The sequence below is a fragment of the Phyllobates terribilis genome, unplaced genomic scaffold (assembly GCF_046119375.1).
Source record: "Phyllobates terribilis strain yellow unplaced genomic scaffold, ASM4611937v1 Scaffold_2__4_contigs__length_985480577, whole genome shotgun sequence".
Classification (NCBI taxonomy): Eukaryota; Metazoa; Chordata; class Amphibia; order Anura; family Dendrobatidae; genus Phyllobates; species Phyllobates terribilis.
Window position 1 is genome coordinate 652,674,580 of NW_027362762.1, and position 16,652 is coordinate 652,691,231.

The following is a 16,652-nucleotide window of genomic DNA, read 5'->3' on the forward strand; positions in this document are numbered from 1 at the left end:
ATTATTAACCCCATAGTCTAAGTTAAAAAAAAAACACAAACACCCAGAATAAAGTCCTTTAATTGAAATAAACACACAATTTTTAATGTTCTAAATTAAACCATACTTACCGTTTCGCCCATTCCAGCTGAAGCCAATGTCTTCTGCAATAAAAGTAAAATAATAAACCAACCTCAATTGCAAAAAGAACTTCGGCACTCCATACATGAATATATAAGAAATATAGTATCTAGACTAATGTCACTTTGAAAAATGAAGGTTCTTAGCGCATAATTTGGCCAATTTATGTGTGCCCATCAACCGCGACAAGGTCACCTTCGTATGATGGGTAACTATACTACGCTACCACTGGATATGCCACTCTTGGGCTGTAAGCCTGTATGGACCATATGTCTCTGCTGGGCTTTTAACCTACAATGTATGGGCTGGTAGAGCTAGTTAAAACCACCTGTGACTGAATGGGAGGGACACCTGGTCAGAAAAAAGGCTGTCAAACTTCTAATAGTGTGAACACGTACCTGCTGCACACAGGTGCCAAATTATGCGCTAAGAACCTTCATTTTTCAAAGTGACATTAGTCTAGATACTATATTTCTTATATATTCATGTATGGAGTGCCGAAGCTCTTTTTGCAATTGAGATTACTTTTTTCTTCAGAGCACCCGAATAGACCAGTGAGCGACCCCTCTCTTTTTTCTATTAATCAATTTTGGGATCCCGCTCCTGGAGCATTGCAGCAGGTACGTGTTCACACTATTAGAAGTTTGACAGCCTTTTTTCTGACCAGGTGTCCCTCCCATTCAGTCACAGGTGGTTTTAACTAGCTCTACAAGCTCATACATTGTAGGTTAAAAGCCCAGCAGAGACATATGGTCCATACAGGCTTACAGCCCAAGAGTGACATATCCAGTGGTAGCGTAGTATAGTTACCCATCATACGAAGGTGACCTTGTCGCGGTTGATGGGCACACATAAATTGGCCAAATTATGCGCTAAGAACCTTCATTTTTCAAAGTGACATTAGTCTAGATACTATATTTCTTATATATTCATGTATGGAGTGCCGAAGTTCTTTTTGCAATTGAGATTACTTTTTTCTTCAGAGCACCCAAATAGACCAGTGAGCGACCCCTCTCTTTTTTCTATTAATAAACCAACCTCATCCTTACCTTTCCATGGTTCCCAGGACAGCTTCAGCTCTGCTACATTCACATGGCAGGCTGGATCGCAGCCGAAAGCTGCCATCCAGCTTGCCATGTCGCAGACACTGAGAAGAGCAGGCATGCTTGAGCTCCTCAGTGTCTCGCTGTGACGGCATCCAGATGAGCCGAGTTCATGTCCAATGAATTCAGCTCACCTCATGCACCTCACTGACTGTGTGGGAGAATTCTCCTGCGCATGCGGTGAGCGTGAGAGAATTCTCCTGCGCATGCAGTGATATATGTAATATATATTTTTTTTTTTACCCATCTATGTAGCCTTGTTTGCTCTTTTCCCCTTTTTCATCTTGGTTTTATTTTGTCTATTGTACTAATAAAGTATATATTTTTCATACTACTATGGCTAGTACTCTTGTGTCTGTGTAGGGTTTTTTTGATTGATGGGAGTGCCCTCAATGATTTGGTCTAGTAGGATAAAAAAAAAATAACAGAATATAAGCTGTTTTATATGATTAAATCAGCTGAAATTCCAAGCCATTGTGGAAGAATAATTACAGGAAATGTTTTGTTGCTTTTATTGCTGCATGCCAAATAGTGGCATGAAAATCCCTCAAACAAAATTTGAAAGACTCTTGGCTGGCTACAAAAAGCATTTACAAGCTGTGATACTTGCAAAAGCTACTAGGTACTAATGATGCAGGGTGCCCAAACTTTTGCATCAGCTTATTTTATTTTTTGTAATTTTTAAAATGTAAAAAATTACAATATATTTTAAGCAAAAAAAAATAAAGGAAATGTGTCATTTTTAACCTTAGCCCTTTTAGAGATCATTTCATCTTCAACTTGCTTAACTGTTCACAATAACAGTAATTTTGACCAGGGGTACCCAAAACTTTCTATGCCACTGTATTTTTCCCACTCACTGACATGAATCATTTATCTCAATAAAAAAAAATGACAAAGTGAAATATTTTGGCTCATTTGTTTGATTTGATTCTCTTTAACAACTTTTAGAACTTGCATGAAAATCTGATGTAGTATTAGATCAAACATAAGCAGTAATATGGAAAACTCTGAAGGTTTTACAAATTTTTAAGCACCACTGTATATGTGCATACATATATATATACATATACAGTGGATAAAATAAGTATTCAATACACTGCCGATTTTGCAAGTTTTCCCATCTACAAAGAATGGAGAGGTCTGTAGTTTTTATCGTAGGTAGACTTCATCTGTGAGAGACAGAGTCTAAAAATAAAAAACAGAAAATCAAATTGTATGATTTTTTTAATAATAATTTTAAATAATTAAATTGCATTTTATTGCATAAAATTATTATTTGATCACCTACCAACCAGCAAGAATTCTGGCTCTCACAGACCTGTTAGTTTTGGCCCATTCCTCCATACAGATCTTTGCTAGAGTTTTCAGGTTTCGAGGCTGTCGCTGTGTAGCATTGACTTTCAGCTCCCTCCAAAGATTTTCTATTGGGTTCAGATCTGGAGACAGGATAGGCCACTCCAGGACCTTGAAATGCTTCTTACGGAGCCACTCCTTAGTTGCCCAGGCTCTGTGTTTTGGGTCATTGTCATGCTGGAAGACCCAGCCACGACTCATCTTCAATGCTCTTACTGAGGGAAGGAGGTTGTTGGTCAAAATCTCACTATACATGACCCTATCCATCCTCCCTTCAATACGGTTCAGTTGTCCTGTCCCTTTTTCAGAAAAGCACCCACAAATATGATGTTTCCCACACCATACTTCAAGGTTGGGATGGTGTTCTTGGAGTTGTACTCATCCTTCTTCTTCCTCCAAACACATCGAGTGGAGTTGATACCAAAAAGTTCTATTTTGGTCTCATCTGACCACATGACCTTCTCCCATGCCTCCTCTGGATTATCCAGATGGTCATTGGTGAACTTCAAACAGGTCTGGACATTTGCTGGTGTGAACAGAGGGACCTTACGTGCCCTGCAGGATTTTAATCCAGGATGGCATAGAGTGTTACTAACGATAATGTTAGAGACTGTGGTCCCAGCTTTCTTCAGGTTGACCAGGTCCTCCCGTGTATTTCTGGGCTTATTCCTGACTTTTCTCAGAATCATCCTTACCCCACAAGGCAATATCTTGCATGGAGCCCCAGACAGAGGAAGATTGACAGTCATCTTATGTTTCTTCCATTTTCTAATAATTGCGCCAACAGTTGTTGCCTTCTCAACAAGCTCCTTCCCTATTGTCCTGTAGCCAATCCGATCTTTGTGCAGGTCTACAATTTTGTCCCTGGTGTCCTTAGACAGCGCCTTGGTCTTGGCCATGGTGGAGAGGTTAGTGTTATGATCTGCAACATGTACTAAGGAAAGATAGGGGAAAGCTGTCCCTACAGTAAGACTAAGCTGAATCCCTACGATGTAGCGCGCTGCCTGCTCCTAGTGAACAGACCCGCCTTAGTCCTCGGCTAGTCTGAACGAAGACCTATAGAATTAAGGGGAGGGGTCCCTAAAAGAACTAAGGACTGGGACAAAAAGGGGACACCTCCTAAACAGAAGTTGTTGCAGAACACAAAAAGACAAACTGACAAAATGTACTAGAGGTCCCAGAGGACCAAGCGAACTTGACAGAGAAAGGCACAGAAGCACCAGGCTAGAGAGACAGTCAAACACTGAAGTCCAGCCTAGCCAGAAGGGTGGAGCTGGAATATAAAGGCAGATGGTCACATTAACGCAAACTACAAGATAGAAAAAACAAACAGGAGGGTTCTAACAGTACCCCCTATTTTATGAGGATCCTCCGGATCCTCCAGGCCCAGGCCTTTACGGAATCCTCCTGTAGAAAGCTTTAACAAGCCTAGGAGCAGAGACATCATCCATCCTTACCCAGGAGTTGTCTTCGGGACCGAAACCCTTCCAGGAGACAAGATATTGTAATCTCCCTCTATGCCATCTAGAATTCAAGATACGTGAAATTTCATATTCGCCATCTTCCACCACAGGAGGAACTGTGACAGTGGCGTCCCTATCAGATACGTCAGCCTTTTTCAACAAGGAAACATGAAACACAGGATTAATCTTCCAGGAAGTAGGGACATCCCACCTAACAGCAGACGGGTTAACAACCTGAAGCACTTTAAAAGGACCCACAAACTTAGGACCCAGTTTTTTAGAGGGAATCCTCAACCGCAGGTTCTTCGAGGACAACCAAACCATGTCAACCACAGTATACAAAACCTCTTTACGTTTCCTGTCAAAATACTTCTTGGACTTCTTGTTAGCCTCTTGAAGGTTACAACGTACATTAGTCCAAGCTCTCTCCAAATCACCGGAAAAATTCTTCTCCTCCGGCACCGCCGACCCCAATTTGGAGAATGAACCAAAAGACGGATGTCTCCCAGTAAAACAAAAAAAAGGAGAACACCCAGCAGAGGAGGATGTGTGATTGTTAAGAGCAAATTCTGCGAGAGGCAGAAACTCAGACCACACCTCTTGATTGTCTGCCACAAAACAACGCAAAAACTGTTCAACATCATCGTTCTTTCTTTCAGTCTGTCCATTAGACTCAGGATGATAACCAGACGAAAATGACAAATGGACTCCCAACCTGTCACAAAAAGCACGCCAAAAGCGAGCCACAAACTGGGGTCCTCTATCAGAAATAATATCCGTGGGAATGCCATGGAGCTTGACAATCTCCTTAACAAACGCCTTAGCGAGTGTCTTGGCGCAGGGCAACTTAATGAATGGAACCAAATGACACATTTTACTAAAACGGTCCACGACCACCCAGATGACAATAAAACCCTCGGACACAGGAAGATCAGTAATAAAATCCATAGTGAGATGCGTCCAAGGCGCACTAGGAACCTCCAGATGGCAAAGCAACCCCGCAGCAGGAGTATGTGAAGCCTTTGACCTAGCATACACAGTACACTGATGCACCCGCTTGATGACTTCCTTCTGCAATCCAGGCCACCAAAACTGCGACTGATAAGTCTCTTAGTCTCTGAAACTCCTGGATGACCTGCCAACTGAGACTCATGACACTCCACAAACAAATCTTTCCTAAAGGCTCTAGGCACGAACAACCTCCCATGGGGAGTGTTAGATGGAGCATCATCTTGAGCATTCAGAATCCCATTCTCCAAAACAGAGTCCAAAGCTGCCACCACAACTCCTTTCTGTAAAATGCTCTCCTCCTCCTCGGCACTGACCGTAGGAGAGAAGCTGTGAGATAAAGCATCGGCTTTAACATTCTTAGTACCAGGGATATACAGTGCCTACAAGTAGTATTCAACCCCCTGCAGATTTTGCTGGTTGACACATGCGGAATTAACTTGGCATTGTGACATTTGTACTGTAGATCAGCCTGGAAGTGGGAAATGCACTGCAGCAACTTTTTTTTTTTTTTTTAAAACGTTAAAAGTTAATTCAGAGTGTCATTTATTATTCAACCCCTCAAACCACAAGAATTCTGTTTGGTCCCCCTAAAGTTTTAAGAAGTAGTTCAGGCACCAAGAATAATGAGCTTCACATGTGTGGATTAAAGATCTCTTTTGCCAGCCTTTTCTGACTATTTAAGACCCTCCCCAAACTTGTGAACAGCACTCAGACATGGTCAACATGGGAAAGACAAAGGAGCATTCCAAGGCCATCAGAGACAAGATCGTGGAGGGTCACAAGGCTGGCAAGGGGTACAAAACCCTTTCCAAGGAGTTGGGCCTACCTGTCTCCACTGTTGGGAGCATCATCCGTAAGTGGAAGGCTTATGGAACTACTGTTAGCCTTCCACGGCCTGGACAGCCTTTGAAAGTGTCCTCCCGTGCCGAGGCCAGGCTTGTCCGAAGAGTCAAGGCTAACCCAAGGACAACAAGGAAGGAGCTCCGGGAAGATCTCATGGCAGTGGGGACATTGGTTTCAGTCAATACCATAAGTAACGTACTCCACCGCAATGGTCTCCGTTCCAGACGAGCCCGTAAGGTAACTTTACTTTCAAATCGTCATGTCAAGGCTCGTCTACAGTTTGCTCATGATCACTTGGAAGACTCTGAGACAGACTGGTTCAAGGTTCTATGGTCTGATGAGACCAAGATCGAGATCCTTGGTGCCAATCACACACGTGACGTTTGGAGACTGGATGGCACTGCATACGACCCCAAGAATACCATCCCTACAGTCAAGCATGGTGGTGGCAGCATCATGCTGTGGGGCTGTTTCTCAGCCAAGGGGCCTGGCCATCTGGTCCGCATCCATGGGAAGATGGATAGCACGGCCTACCTGGAGATTTTGGCCAAGAACCTCCGCTCCTCCATCAAGGATCTTAAGATGGGTCGTAATTTCATCTTCCAACAAGACAATGACCCAAAGCACACAGCCAAGAAAACTAAGGCCTGGTTCAAGAGGGAAAAAGTCAAGGTGTTGGAGTGGCCTAGTCAGTCTCCTGACCTTAACCCAATTGAAAACTTGTGGAAGGAGCTCAAGAATAAAGTCCACATGAGACACCCAAAGAACCTAGATAACTTGGAGAAGATCTGCATGGAGGAGTGGGCCAAGATAACTCCACAAACCTGTGCTGGCCTGATCAGGTCTTATAAAAGACGATTATTAGCTGTAATTGCAAACAAGGGTTATTCCACAAAATATTAAACATAGGGGTTGAATAATAATTGACCCACACTTTTATGTTTAAAATTTACTAAAATTCAACTGAGCAACATAACTTTTTGGTTTGTAAGATTTATGCTTCTGTTCATAAAACCTAATCTCGTTTGCAGTTTGAATGCTCTAACTTATTTGCATCTTATCAAACCAGCTAAATCTGCAGGGGGTTGAATACTACTTGTAGGCACTGTAGGTAACAGAAGAATGAAACCGAGAAAAAAAAAGTGCCCACCTAGCTTGACGGGCATTCAATCGCTTGGCAGCATCCAGATAGATCAAATTCTTATGATCTGTGAAAACCTGAATAGGAAATCTAGTGCCTTCCAAAAAATGATGCCAATGTTCAAACACAAGTTTAATAGCCAGCAACTCCCGATTTCCAACATCATAATTCAGTTTGGTTTCCGAAATTTTTTTCGAAAAGAAGGCACAAGGATGTACTCCACCCTTGTTCTCCTGAGACAAAACTGCTCCGACCCCCACCGATGAAGCATCGACTTCGACCAAAAAAGGCTTGGTCTCATCAGGCTGCATAAGGATAGGGGCAGAACTGAACCTCTCTTTGAGATGCTCAAATGCTTCAATGGCCTCAGTAGTCCACTGGGCCGTATTCGCACCTTTCCTGGTGAGATCGGTTAGAGGTTTAACAATTACAGAAAAATTCTTAATGAATTTCCTGTAATAATTGGCAAAACCCAAAAATCTCTGTATAGATTTCAAACCAATAGGCCTAGGCCATTCCTGCACAGTCTGAACCTTCACAGGGTTCATCTCAAAGCCCTCGCTGGAGACAATGTAGCCCAAAAAACTAATTTTCTGCACAGCAAACTCACATTTCTCCAGCTTAGCAAAGAGTGAATTATCACTCAATAACTGCAAAACTTCACGTACACTCTGCCAATGGGACTTTAGATCTGGTGAATAAATCAAAATGTCATCCAAATACACAACCACATTCTTACCAATCAAAGGTCTCAGGATGTCATTAATAAGGTTCTGAAAAAATGCAGGTGCATTGGTAAGACCAAAAGGCATCACCAGATTCTCAAAATGACCTACCGGAGTGTTAAAAGCAGTTTTCCATTCATCATCCTCCTTCACACGTAACAAATTGTATGCCCCCCGGAGATCAATTTTAGAGAACCACTTGGCACCCACTAACTGGTTAAACAAGTCAGGAATTAACGGCAATGGGTAGGAATTGCGTACGGTAATCTTATTAATTTCACGAAAATCCAGACATGGACGTAAGGTGCCATCCTTTTTTTAAACAAAGAAGAATCCAACTGCCACAGGCGACTTAGAAGGTCTAATGTGACCAGCAGCCAGGCTAGTCTGTATGTACTCCTCCAAAGCCTTTCTTTCAGGGATAGTCAGATTAAACAAGCGACTTTTGGGAAGAGTAGCACCCGGAACAAACTCAATGGCGCAATCATAATCCCTATGAGGAGGTAAAACTTGCGACTCCTCCTCCGAAAAAACCCTCCAAAAATCTTGAATAGGTACCGGTAATTCCTCTATTTCCACAGCCGCAATGCGACCATTACAACATTTATCATAGCACTTCGGACTCCAAGACTTAATCACATTAGTAGACCAGTCCAATAAAGGATTGTGCAGTCATAACTTAGACAATCCTAGAACAACTGGAGAGGGAAAATTATCCAAAACAACCAAGTCCAAAATTTCTTGGTGAACTCCATTGATAGTGAGTGGAAATGCATCAGTCTTGTGAGTAATACATTTCAAAGGAGTGTTATCAATTGCAACCACAGAAATAGGTGATGACAAAGGTTTGGATTTCAATTTAAGGTTTTCCAAAAACCCTTTATCAATCACATTAAGTGTTGAACCACAATCCACAAATACCTGAAATTCAATCAAATCTCCCTGCAGAGTAGTACTCCCAGAAAGAAACACTCCTGCAGAGCGTAAACAAGCTATACGGGCGTAACTGACCTTTTTTTTTTTTTTTTACTTAAACGACGCTCACAATACTTAATCAAATGGTCAGCTTTACCACAATAAAGACACAATCCCTCGGCGAATATCAGGTCTTTTTCCTGAGAGCGAAGTGACATCCCCCCAACTTCCATAGGTTCCTCACCGTCAGATCAGATTTTCTGGGGACTTGGACCTGTCATTACAGGAGTCTTTACCTCATTGAGCCTGCACCTCAGTCTCCTGTCTATACGAACAGCTAACTGCATAGCTTCCTGCAAAGTCTCAGGTGCGGGGAATGCAATTAGCAAATCCTTAACCCTTTCACTCAGACCAGCAAGAAATAAACATCTCAGTGCCAAATCATTCCACTTAACTTCTGAAGCCCATCTCCTGAAGTGTGTGCAATAATTTTCAACATCATCTGACCCCTGATTCAAACGTCTAAGTTCTGATTCAGCAGATGAGATTCTATCAGGATCGTCATATAATAGCCACATAGCAGAAAATAATTATCCAACAGACCTTAAACACGGATCATTAGGCTGGAGAGAAAAGGCCCAACCCTGTGGTTCATTGCGCAAAAGTGACATAATACAACCAATGCGCTGTGATTCATTCCCAGAGGACCTTGGTCTCAAATAAAAATATAACAAGCATTTTTAATGGAAAAAAAATATTGCTGTTTACTATAAAAAACATCAGACAGTCCTACCTTGGGTTCGACAAAATGCTCTCCAGGACAGCTACTCACGTGTTGCTGAAGCTTGGCCACCTCCAGAGACAATCCCTGCAGGCGTTGAGCCAAATCCTGGACGGAAACCATACTGATCCATGAATTTCTTTCCTTTTAGTTTTTTGGGCTGGACTTACTGCTGTAATCTGCAACATGTACTAAGGAAAGATAGGGGAAAGCTGTCCCTACAGTAAGACTAAGCTCAATCCCTACGATGTAGCTGGCTGCCTGTTCCTAGTGATCAGACCCGCCTCAGTCCTCGGCTAGTCTGAACGAAGACCTATAGAATTAAGGGGAGGGGTCCCTAAAAGAACTATGGAATGGGACAAAAAGGGGACACCTCCTAAACAGAAGTTGTTGCAGAACACAAAAAGACAAACTGACAAAAAGTACTAGAGGTCCCAGAGGACCAAGCGAACTTGAAAGAGAAAGGCACAGAAGCACCAGGCTAGAGAGACAGTCAAACACTGAAGTCCAGCCCAGCCAGAAGTGCAGAGCTGGAATATAAAGGTAGATGGTCACATGACCGCAAACCACAAGATAGAAAAAACAAACAAGAGGGTTCTAACAGTTAGAGTGTGATTGATTGAGTGTGTGGACAAGTATCTTTTATGCAGGTAACGAGTTCAAACAGGTGGAATTAATATATGTAATGAGTAGTGTTGAGCGAGCACTAAAATGCTTCGGTGCTTGAAGCTCGGGCTGAGCTCTCCGTGATACTCGGGTGCTCGACCCGAGCAACGAGCCCAATGTTAGTCTATGGGAGACCCCAGCATTTTTGCGGTGGCACCCCCGGCAGTCTTTTAAAAGCCTAACAAGTGCCCAAAATGATAGTGACAGTGCTCAAATGACATGGGGACAGCATGGGGATCGCCCCAGGAAGCATTTCGGACCCCCAGGTCACTGCTGTCAACAACGTGGTCAGAGGTATTAAGCCACTTTTAAGGACTCTCAATAAAAAGTTCAATAACGAAACTGAAACTGCTTTCCTGTGAAATATGTTAAGGAAGTTCCTTTCCAGGGTAAAGACTTGTGTATAAGGTAAAATAAATAACCAAAAAAAAAATACTCCTCCACAGCTTGGGCTATGTTCACAAGTAGCATTTTTTATGCGTTTTTGCACTTTTGTATTGCTTTCAACCGTGACAAATGCATTCACCGGGAAATGTCATTTTAACATTTTACAACCTTATCTGGCCATGAGCTGTGTGACACATGCATACAGTGCTGAAAAGACATGGGAACAGCATGGGGAAGACCCCTGGAAGGATCTCTGACACCCAGGTCACTGCCTAATAGTGTGCCCTTCAGAAGTCATTCTTGCCGCATCAGAAGATGCAGACTTGCAACTGTCCCCATGCAAGTTCTTGTCCCAGGGCAGTGTTCAATTGTACCTCCCCCATTCCTTGCAATGCAAGCACAAATATGCAGCCAACCACCCACCCACCCCCAGGCTGCAATACCATACTGCTTGCTTGCACTTGAAATTTGGCCTTTTAGGCATGTGGAGGCGGAATCTGGCCACCACGTCATGGCTGCGTTGGCGGCCTGGTATCCATACTCAGTCCCCAGCCGCCCGGCGGCCGGGTGTCCATACTCAGTCCCCAGCCGCCCCGCGGCTAGGTGTCCACACTCGGTCCCCAGCCACCTGGGGGCAGACGGGTGTCCATAAACGGTCCACAGCCACGCCTATTTCTCCTGTCAACTTCCCCCACACACTTTTCTTAGCCCGGTCTGCTTTAGGGCAGCATTGGATGAGCCCACCAGAGAACCAGACTCCTCCGGTGGGCACTGGCTTCTCCATCAGGGGAGTTGAGAGTGCCAAGGTGAGGAGCATGATGATGATGATAGAAGTTAGCATCTGCTTTGTTTTCTTGGAATGCAAGCGTAAGTGTGCAGCCTGCCACCCACCCACCCCCAGGCTGCAATACCATACTGCTAGCTTGCACTTGAAATGGGGACTTTTAGTTTGGAGGAGGCCGAAGCTGGCCACTACCTCATGGCTGTTTCGGCAGTGAGGTATCCACACTCAGTCCCCAGCCGCCCGGCGGCCGGGTGTCCACACTCGGTCCCCAGCCGCCAGAGGGCGGCCGGATGTCCATACTCGGTCCCCAGCTGCCCCGCGGCCGGGTGTCCGCACACGGTCCCCAGCCGCCTGTGGGCAGCCGGGTGTCCATAAACGGTCCCCAGCCGCCCCTATTTCTCCTTGGATCATCCCCCCACACACTTTTCTTAGCCCGGCCTGCTTTATGGCAGCATTGGACGATCCTACCAGAGAACCAGACTCCTACGGTGGGCCCTGGCTTCTCCATCAGGGGAGTTGAGAGTGCCAAGGTGAGGAGCATGATGATGATGATAGAAGTTAGCATCTGCTTTATTTTCTTTTAATGCAAGCGTAAGTGTGCAGCCTGCCACCCACCCAACCCCAGGCTGCAATGCCATACTGCTAGCTTGAACTTGAAATGGGGCCTTTTAGTTTGGAAGAGGCCGAAGCTGGCCACTACCTCATGGCTGCTTTGGCAGCGAGGTATCCATACTCAGTCCCCAGCCGCCCCTATTTGTTCCGGTGTGCCTTATACATAAGATTAAGAGCGCATACCAAAACATTACCTGTGCCCTCCCCAGTGCATTTAGTGTGAAGGACAGCCTATTCCACTGTAGTGCATGCATGCCAAACCCCTGTTCATGGTACATGTGAAGATGCCTCCCACCCTGCACCTGTTGTTGCAGACTTGCAACTATCCCCGTTCAAGTCCTTGTCCCAGGGCAGTGTTCAATTGTACCTCTCCCATTCCTTGCAATGCAAGCGCAAGTATGCAGCCTGCCACCCACCCACCCACCCCCAGGCTGCAATACCATACTGCTTGCTTGCTTGCACTTGAAATTGGGCCTTTTAGGCATGTGGAGGCGGAATCTGGCCACCACGTCATGGCTGCTTTGGTGGCCTGGAATCCATACTCAGTCCCCAGCCACCCGGCGGCCGGGTGTCCACACTCGGTCCCCAGCCACCCCGCGGCCGGGTGTCCATACTCGGTTCCCAACCACCCCGCGGCCGGGTGTCCACACACGGTCCCCAGCCGCCTGGGGGCAGCCGGGTGTCCTTAAACGGTCCCCAGCTGCCCTAATTTCTCCTTGGAACATCCCCCCACACACTTTTCTTAGCCCGGCCTGCTATAGGGCAGCATTGGACTAGCCTACCAGAGAACCAGACTCCTCCGGTGGGCCCTGGCTTCTCCATCAGGGGAGTTGAGAGTGCCAAGGTGAGGACCATGATGATGATGACACAAGTTAGCATCTGCTTTGTTATCTTGGAATGCAAGCGCATGTATGTAGTAGCGGCTAGGACTGAGGTGGTCAGCGTTTTGGTGCATATCCTACCTCCTCCGAGGATTGCTGGATGTTTTCATGCTACTATCCCAGTTCTATGACTCCCGTTAAAACAAAGCTTCAGGTAATAAATGATGGATGAGGTAGTGGCAAAGGAGAAAGAGTGGCTTATGAAGATGCATTTAATGCCCCTTTGAAGAGATGTGGAGGTCACAATAGCTTAACAAGACGGTTTGAATGCCCCTTGGAAGAGACGTGGAGGTCACAGTAGCTTAACAAGACGGTTTTAATGCCCCTCGGAAAAGTGGTGGAGGTCGCAGTAGCTTAACAAGACGCTTTTAATGCCCCTTCCAAGAGCCATACAGTACTGCATATTCCAAACATTATTCCCATTATTGGGGAGTGTGTCTCCCATAGTCTTTGCTTATGCCTTCCAAGCAAAAGCTGCCAAAAATTAGGAAGAAATGCAAGGCCCGTTCGAAGAGTCGTGGACGTTAGAGTTAATTAAAAAACACATTTCAATGCCCCTTGGAAGAGCTGTGGAGTTCAGAGTGGTTTAAAAAGACGCTTTTAATGCCCCTTGGAAAAGTGGTGGAGGTCGCAGTAGCTTAACAAGATGGTTTGAATGCCCCTCGGAAAAGTGGTGGAGGTCGCAGAAGCTTAACAAGATGCTTTTAATGCCCCTTCCAAGAGCCATAAAGTAGAGCATCTTAAAAATATTATTCCCATTATTGGGGAGTGGGTCTCCCACAGTCTTTGCTTATGCCTTCCAAGCAAAAGCTGACAAAAATAAGGACGGAGGAACTTTCAATAATGACAACACGAACCACGGTCACCCGGGTGGTATAGTGGTGGTGGAGGCTGAGGATAAGGAGAAGTACATAAAACAGCCGAAATGAGGAAGCGTATACCCATGTGTAGGTGTGAAGCGGTGCATGTGAATACACCTCCCGAAATAACACAGTGGATTTGACATTATGTTACTCTGCTGTCATTTGGTGGTGATTAGAAGTCTGGCCCAATCCAGCCCTTGTCAGTTTGTCAGCATTGTCAGTTGACAGGCGAGTGCGCTTATCAGTTATAATTCCCCCAGCGGCACTAAAAACACACTCCGATAACACACTAGCAGCAGGACAGGCAAGGACCTCCAAGGCGTACAGAGTGAGTTCATTCCAAGTGTCCAGCTTGGATACCCAATAATTAAAAGGCACATAGGAATCACGGAGAATGCTGGTACGGTCGGCAAGGTACTCCCTCACCATCTTTTGAAACTTTCCACTCCTTGTGAGAGTACCCCGTGCCTCAGGGCCTGTAAGCTGGGTGGGTCTCAGAAAACTGTCTCAGAACGTTGACAGTGTTCCCCTGCCTCTGCTGGATTGGAGTTGCCTCTCTCTCGCTTGTACGCCTTGGTTGGTCAACGAACTGTGACCTCTGCCGCTAGCGTGTTCAGATGGGAATTTTTTTAACAGTTCTGCAGCAAGGGCCTTCTAGTACTGCCCCATTTTTGTAGACCTCTCCACCTCAGGAATAAAAGAGTGAAAGTTCTCCTTGTAGCGGGGGTCTAAAAGTGTCACAAACCAGTAATGACTGTCACCCAACATTTTGACAACGCGAGGGTCACGATTAATGCAGCATAACATAAAGTCAGCCATGTGTGCCAGACTGGTAATGGGCAAGACTTCCGTGTCCTCACCAAGATAACGACTGACCATGCTCTCCTCCTCCTCCCCCCTGTCCTCAGGCCACCCACGCTGAACTGATGGTATGACAGTTGTACAGGTATTACCGTCTACAGCGCATGATGCAAGCTCCTGATCTTCCTCCTCCTCCTCTCCCTCATTGTCCCCCAATGCACGTTGGGATGAGATGAGGCTGGGCTGTGTGTAATCGACCTCTACGGCTTCTTGATCCATCTCATCATACTCTGGCTGCAATGCCTCCTCTTTAATTCTCTGCAGAGAGCGTTGCAAAAGACAGACTAGTGGAATGCTGACTAGAGATGAGCGTTGTTCTACTCGAACTGTTCGCCAATCTCAAATTCGGGCTGTTTTGGGCGGTGTTCGAGCCGATCGGCGAACACGAACAATTTGAGAAAAATTCGGCTGTTCGAGGTTATGTTCGATAACTGTTCGTGCACCAAAATCATAACTGGATTTTTTCTCAGTAATGATGAAAATTAATGTTAATACGCAGTTTGAGTGTACAGCGGGGCGGGGGGAGGGGCAGGGGATGGATCTCTGCAGGAACAATGAAGATCTCCATTTTTTTTTCTCTTTCCCGCATTTGCAGTGGGTAGGTGCAATCTGTCAGCCTATCAGCAGCGCACACACGGAGCGAAGTGCTTTTTTTCACACAAGCAAGGGCATGTGTCATTGGCAGTGTATGTCACATGTCCTTGCCCTATAAGACCAAGCCATTTTCCCCGTCGCCACCATTTTCTCACTGCTGCAGCTGCGTGTTAGACGGCACCGCTGTTGCTGTGTGCGCTATACCTTGTTAATTTCAAGCCAATTTTCGCACAAATCTACAGATAGCTTGGGAGTAGGGAATAGTTGTGATTGCAGTCCTTTTAAGGACTAGGTTACAGCATTTCCTACGACTTTTATCAGGCAGGTCTGTGCTCTTAAATAGATAGATTGTGGGAGTAAAGACTAATTGTAATTGGAGTCCTTTTCAGGACTAGGTTACATCAGTTCCTATCAGTTTTTGCCAGGCAGGTCTGTGCCAGTGCTGTGCAAGTTTTTTTCACAGCATTTGGCTGAATCTAGCAAAGCTAATCCTTTTTGGCCTATTGCAGAGTGTGTTAGTCAGTGGAGTAGCCTATCTGTGTTGCAAGATATACCACCTGTGTATAGAATACCAATTTTTTTACTGCACCTAGTGAAGTAAAATCTTTTGGGCATAGCATCATTCTATTAGTCCATCTATACTGACCTCCATCAGGTTGCAAACTGAATATAATTTTTTTCTGCATCTAGCTCTGAAAAAATATTTGGGCTTCTAGCAGTGTGTGGGACTTGGTCTATTAGTCCATCTTTACTGACCTCCATCAGGTTGCAAATTAAAAATAATTTTTTTCTTCATTTAGCTCTGAAAAAATATTTGGGCTTCTAGCAGTGTGTGGGACTTGTTCGATTAGTCCTTCTATACTGACCTCCAGCAGGTTGCAAATTGAATATAATTTTTTTCTGCATCTAGCTCTGAAAAAATATTTGGGCTTCTAGCGGTGTGTGGGACTTGGTCTATTAGTCCATCTATACTGACCTCCATCAGGTTGCAAATTAAAAATAATTTTTTTCTGCATCTAGCTCTGAAAAAATATTTGGGCTTCTAGCAGTGTGTGGGACATGGTCTATTAGTCCATCTATACTGACCTCCATCAGGTTGTAAATTAAAAATAATTTTTTTCTTCATTTATCTCTGAAAAAATATTTGGGCTTCTAGCAGCGTGTGGGACTTGTTCTATTAGTCCATCTATACTGACCTCCATCAGGTTGCAAATTAAAAATAATTTTTTTCTGCATCTAGCTCTGAAAAAATATTTGGGCTTCTAGCAGTGTGTGGGACTTGGTCTATTAGTCCATCTATACTGACCTCCATCAGGTTGCAAATTAAAAATAATTTTTTTCTGCATCTAGCTCTGAAAAAATATTTGGGCTTCTAGCAGTGTGTGGGACTTGGTCTATTAGTCCATCTATACTGACCTCCATCAGGTTGCAAATTGAATAAAAAAATTTTCTGCATCTAGCTCTGAAAAAATATTTGGGCTTCTAGCGGTGTGTGGGACTTGTTCTATTAGTGCTTCTATACTGACCTCCAGCAGGTTGCAAATTG